The sequence below is a fragment of the Piliocolobus tephrosceles genome, chromosome 11 (genome assembly GCF_002776525.5).
Source record: "Piliocolobus tephrosceles isolate RC106 chromosome 11, ASM277652v3, whole genome shotgun sequence".
NCBI lineage: Eukaryota > Metazoa > Chordata > Mammalia > Primates > Cercopithecidae > Piliocolobus > Piliocolobus tephrosceles.
Window position 1 is genome coordinate 113,936,718 of NC_045444.1, and position 6,820 is coordinate 113,943,537.

The following is a 6,820-nucleotide window of genomic DNA, read 5'->3' on the forward strand; positions in this document are numbered from 1 at the left end:
GACTTGGGGCTAGGGAAAGTCGATCAGAAATGTGGGGGCTTGGGGAAGAAGGTAGCTTGCTTTGTGACCAGCTCAATTTTTTTAAGGGTCCCAGAAACAGGGCCTCCCAAAACTGTGGCATATTCTAAAATAATTAAACTTAACCAATATATTGTTTAATATTAATTAAATATTAAATATTAATTTCATTAATATTAAATAGTAAGTTTATTAAGACAACATTAAACTTAATATAGAGGTAAACAAAGAAAATACAGCAATCGTACTATTCACAATGTAGGTCCAAGACTTACTAAAAGTATGAGTGCACTGCAGGTGGCAAGAACGATGTGGGACATGACCGGAAACATCTTTATTTCTATTCTGTCAATGGATCTTTCTGACACTGCAGTAACTCAGAGATATTGTCAAAAGTCTAAACCTAAGTCAAGCGTGGCGGCTCATGCCTGTAATCCCAGCACTTTGGGAGGCTGAGGTGACAGGATCACTGGAGGTCAGGAGTTCGAGACCAGCCTGGCCAACATGGCGAAACCCCATCTCTACTAAAAAAAAAATTAGCCAGGCATGGTGACTCACACCTGTAATCCCAGTTACTTGGGAGGCTGAGGCAGGAGAATCACTTGAACCCAGGAGGCGGAGGTTGTAGCTAGACAAGATCATGCCACTGCACTCCAGCCTGGGCAATAGAGCAAGACTCTGTCTCAAAAAAAAAAAAAAAAAAAAAAAAAGAGTCTGAACTGATGACCTTTATGAATGGAAAGCCCTCCAGGGACAAAACCAGCACTGGCCATCCCATGGTGTTTCTTACTGCTAGTTCTGCTTTGTTCTCAAGTAAACAGGGGGCCTCCTCTTGGGGCCTTGCCTGCAGGCATGGAGGGTGGAGCAGCCTAAGATGAGCTGGCAGCTTGCTGCTGGCTCCCTGGGGCCTCTTCAAACACCGGGGTTTGTCGGGGATATATTCTCTGACTCACCAGTAGTGATAAGACAGGCCAAGAACCTTTAAGCAAGTCAGACAGCATTCAGGGAGGTTTTAGATTCTTACCACTGGAAGTCTGATTCCAGAATTTGCAAGTTCCTTAACAAAACTGTTGTAGCTTTGACAGAACTGTAGTCATCCTGGGAGCCAAAACAGCAGAGACAACAATACACGGAATGCTGAACCTGCTGCATGAGAGTGAGGGAAGCTTCATCTCTGCCTCCTGCTGCGTGTATTTATTCATTCAACCAATATTTACTGAGCCCTTTCTAAGTGCCAAGTCTCACAGTGAGTGCTGGAGAAATAATAGCGGGCAAACACAGACTTGGTCCCTTCCCGGAGGAGGCCTGCAGTGTGTGGGGCTGGGGGAAGGAAGAGGGACCCTAACTGAAAATCACAGAGCAATGTAAGTAGCCACAGCAGCAAATGCTATAAAGGAGAGGCACGTGGGGCTATGAGTACATATAATGAGGTCTGACATGGTTAGGCATGTCAGGAAAGGATCTCTGAAAAACGGATATTAAGCTGGATCTGTTATGGTTGAGAAAGGAAAGAGGAGTTGGCCATTTTTTACCCAACAAAAATAGTGTGTGCAAAGGCCCTGTGGTGGGAGCCAGGAGAATGTAAAAAAACTGAGACGAAGTAGGGCTGGAGCAGAGTGGTGGGGACTTAGGATGGTGCCCAAGGCATTGGGGCATGGGGCAGAGGCCAGGGTGTGGCGGGGGGCGGGGGTGTGTGCGCTGCTGGGGTTGTGCTGGGCCAGGCTGGGAGAGATCTAGCGTGGGTAGGAAAGAGGCTGCCCGTGCAGGGCTTCTGAGCCTAAGGGGTTTTCTTTCATCCTAAGAGCAAAGCAAAAGCTTAAGTAGGGGGAGGGGGACTGGGGACATCTGAATCACATTTGGATTTTGAAAAGATTACTCTGGCTGCAGTGTTAACATCTCTAAAGGTAATTTCTGCTTTGCAAGTCTCAATAAGCAGGATCAGTCTTCAGTCACTAGAAGCAGAAGTTGAGGCCTTGCAGCCAGATCTGGGTTTGAATCCTGGCTTCACGCCTCACTTCTGACATGGCCTTGGGCAGGCCAGCCTTTCAGAGTCTTAGTTTCCTCATATATAAAATAGCCGTAATAATACCTCTTTCTGCGTTGTTGTGAGAGTTAGGAAAATTAAAGCAAATAAATAGTCTTGCTTGATACACAGCAAACTCTCCTTGGGATATTTTAAAGTAGAAACTGACTTTGATACTATGTATGGCATAAAACAGCTAACATCCAAAAGGGATGTATAAACTTTCAGCTTGAGGAAAACATGTTGGACCTAAACTTCACCTTCCTACAGGTCCATAGTTTGGAAATACTGCACCTACTCTTATCTCTCTCTTTTTTTTTTTTTTTTTGAGACAGGGTCTTGCTCTGTCACTCAGCCTGCAGTGCAGTAGCACGATCACAACTCACAGCAGCCTCAACCTGCTGGGCTCAGGCAATCCCCTGGCTTTAGCCACCTGAGTAGCTGGAACTACAGGCACATGCCACCATACTCAGCTAATCAATTTTTTTTTTTTTTTTTGTGGAGGCAAGGTCTTACTATGTTGCCCAGGCTGGTCTTAAACTCCTGCGCTCTAGCGATCCTCCTGCCTTGGCCTCCCAAAGTGCTGGGATTACAGGCAGGAGCCACTGTGCCCAGCCTTACTCCTCTTTAAAACAACGAAAACACAATAATCAACCAAGCACTCATTTAACTGTTTGCATTAGGTGCTATAGCCATGCCTTGGGATTTTGGAATTTTTCAGATGATAGACCATGGAGAGATGAGCAACCAGAGAACAAACAAATGACAAAAGAGCACTGCAAATATAGAAACAAGTAAGTCACTGGCTGTGGCATGAGGGCACTTGTCGGTTATGAATAAGACACTGCCGTGTGTCATATTTAGCCAGCATGGGGCTGGTCAGTAAGCCTTCTGTTTGGATCAGTCAAGAATTCAACACTGCTTTCATCTGTTGAATGGCCCGGGGCCCTGTCAGAATATAACTCCAGGGCCAGTTGCAGCGGCTCATGCCTGTAATCCCAGCACTTTAGGAGGCCGAGGCTGGTGGATCACTTGAGGAGACCAGCCTGGTCAACATGCTGAAACCTCATCTCTACTAAAAATACAAAAATTAGCCGGGTGTGGTGTCGGGTACCTGTAATCCCAGCTGCTTGGGAGGCTGAGGCAGGAGAATCACTTGAACCCAGGAGACAGGGCTGAGATGGCACCACTGCACTCCAGCTTGGGCAACACAGCGAGACTCCATCTCAACAACAACAAAAACTTCACTTGACCATAAGTCAAGGGTCTTGTCAAAATACTCAAGAGCCAGCTTTCAGTGGTTCCCACTGGCCAATGATGAGACAATGTAAGCATTGGGGACATAAAATATATAAAATCCATTTAAATCCTTGAGTTTGTAATAGCACTTTAAAAATATTCATCACCTAGCCTGGGCAACATAGCGACAACTTGTCTCTACAACAAATACAAAAGTTTGCCGGGTGCGGTGGTCCTAGCTTCTTGAGGGGGTGTGCTGAGGCAGGAGGATCACTTGAGCCCAGGAGTTCGAGGCTGTAGTGAGCTTTGATTGTACCATTGTATTCTAGCCTGGGTGACTGAGTGAGACTCTGTTTCCAAAATGTAGATATAGATATATCTATATATCTCTGTCTATATATATTGATCACCACTGGAAGGTGAAATGAAACCAATACATTATTTTGAAAATTTGTGAATAAAGGAAAGGAATCAAATATTTATCCTGCCTTTCTGACATGTACTATACCAAATAAAACGGGAGATGAGTGGAAATTTTTTCTTTATAGAAAATTTGAGCTGATAAATGAAGGAATGGTAGCATTAGTTTTCTTATTTATTTATTTTTATTTTTTATTTTTTTGAGACAGAGTCTTCATTCTCACGCCCAGGCTGGAGTGCAGTGGTGGGATCTCGGCTCACTGCAACCTCCACCTCCTGGGTTCAAGTGATTCTCCTGCCACCGCCTCCTGAGTAGCTGGGATTACAGATGTCCCCCACCACGCTCAGATAATTTTTGTATTTTTAGTAGAGACGGGGTTTCGCCACGTTGGCCAGGCTGGTCTCGAACTCCTGACCTCGGATGATCCTCCTGCCCCAGCCTCCCAAAGTGCTGGGATTAGAGGCGTGAGCCACCGCACCCCGCCAGAATGACAGAATTAGAATATCACTATTTTCTTCTAATCATTAGTGAATTGATGAATCTAGACATTCATCATCAATGGTTACTAACATCACGAAAAAGACACCCTCTCCTCAATTATGTGCCTCCTGATGGAAGAACACAATGAAATGAATGCCTGCCCTACAAAAAAACTGAACTGGAAACAAGTGAACTACATGTAACTACCAATTTTTAGCAAGTAGAACCGAGGAACATGTGAAATGATACAGATTATGAGAAATTCTACAGAATAAAGTGCCCAATTACTAAAACAAATGAATTGTAATTAAAAAAAAGAGATGGTGGAGAAACGCAAAGAAACTTCATGAGACATATTACCCAGTTGCAAGGAGTGGGTTCAAACAAACTGTAACAATCTTATTAAAATATTGATAATTGCCAACTTAAACATTAGTGCAATATTTGATGATCTTTAGGAATTATTAACTTTATTTTTATTTTTTTTGAGGTGGAGTCTCACTCTGTTGCCCAGGCTGGAGTGCACTGGTACAATCTTGGCTCACTGCCACCTCCACCTCCCAAGTTCAAGTGAGTCTCCTGCCTCAGCTTCCCGAGTAGCTGGGACTACAAGTGCGTGTCACCATGCCTGGCTAATTTTTGTATTTTTAGTAGAGACCGAGTTTGCCATGTAGGCCAGGCTGGTCTTGAACTCCTGACCTCAGGTAACCCACCTGCCTTGGCCTCCCACAGTGCTGGGATTACAGGTGTGAGCCATCGTGCCTGGCCTATTGTTAACTTTTTAGATATGCTAACGGTATCATGGCTAAGTTTGAAAGAGATAAAGTTTTTCTTTTTTAGGGATACAAATGGAACTATGTACCGTTCGATGAATGGTACGAAATCTAGAATTTGCTTTAAAATAACAGAAGAGCGGATGGAGGGATGGGTTGAGGTATTCATAAAGCAAGATTAGCCATGAGCTAATAATTGATGAAAGTGGTCCATGGGCTCATAGTAGTTTGATATTTTCCATAATAGAAAAGTTTAAAAACATTCATTGGCCAATGTATCTGTCCATTTCTTTTAATATTAAAAACATTATTATTAGTAGTATTATATTAATATGCAGTCTCACTTCGTTGATTCACCCAGTCCTTTTCATGAGAGATGTGGAGGTTGGCCTTGGCTGTTAGGGAACGTAGATTCTAATCCATTCACCAGCCCAGTGATTTGGGAACTTCAGCTCTCTGGGTCTCCCCTGTACTCCTCTGGAAAATGAGAGACGAAGTTGACTGCTGCAGTGACTAAGAGATTTGAGTCCTGCAGTCTGACGTCTGGGTTGGAATCGAGCTTCCCCATAGGTACCCTTGGGTAAATTTACTTTATCCCTCAGGGTTTCATCTTCCTGTTTTGTAAAATGTAAATAACACTGACCTCGAAGTGTTGTTGTGAAGATTACATAAATGATTTCGTGCATTCATTCGGTCAACATTGAACACCTAGTCTCCAGCTCTGGGAGGGGAATGGGATGGAGTGGCAAAGAAAATACAGGTGCCAGTCTGTTTAGCGCCTAAAGGGAGATCCCAGAGCACCCATGGTAAACACGAAATAAGATGCAGTATTTCAAATAGCTAGAACTGAGACGAAAATACAACGCAGCAATTTGATGGAGAGCAACTTCGAGAAAGGTGAGCTGCAACATTAACTAGGCTGATCTGGGACAGCCTGGCGGAGGTGACATCTGAGCCCCACCTGACTTAGAGGACATCAGCTATGGATGATCCGGGTTTCCATACGCAGCAGTGATTCTCAAGCCAGGTGACTGCACCGCCCTAAACCTCCCTCCACTTTTGGCAATGTCTGGGGATTTTTGGTCGCCACTACTGGGGATTGGGAGTTTGTTCTAGTATCATCTAGTGGGTATAGGCTAGGAACGCCGCCCAGTATCCTATAGACAGGACACCCTAAGGCCCCCAAATTAGCTGGTCCAAAAGACAAAGAGAGAAGAGCAAGGGCAAGGGTCCTGCAGGAGTCAGAAAAGAGCTTGCTGTGTTCAGAAAACTCAAAATCCAGTGTGGGTGAGTGAGGACGATGAAGAATGAGGTAGACTGGGCTAGACTATGGAGCACTTTTCAGGCTACGGTGAGGAATTTGGAATTATCCTCAAAGCAGTAGAAAACCCTTGAACAGTTTTAAACAGAAGGGGAAGGTAACCCATATGAAACGCTTTGTATATATAAGCGCTTAATAAATACTGTCTATTATTAATACTGTTATCATCATTGTGTCTTCCCTACTCTGCTCCAGACCCAGCCCATGCCTCAGAGCAGCCGCAGTGACTCCTCCTGGCCAGCAGAGGGCGCCAGCCGACACTTGGCTACCGGCCGCCTGGGGCGGGCCTCCTCTTGCCGTCCCCTTCCTCGTCTTTTCCCCTCAGGAGAAGTCGGGAAGGTGGCGGCGGCGGAGGCGGTTGCCCCGGCCGCGCCGGTTGGTGTGTCCCGTCAGCCTGCGCACCGCAGCGCCCGCGCCGCGTCGAGCCCAGGAGAGCCGAGCCGCTGCGGCCGGGTCCGGCGCGGGCGGCGCGCGCTGACGGAGGGCGGCGGCCGCGGCCAGGGCGGCCCGTGGGACCGCGGGCCCCCGGCGCAGCGCCGCCCGGC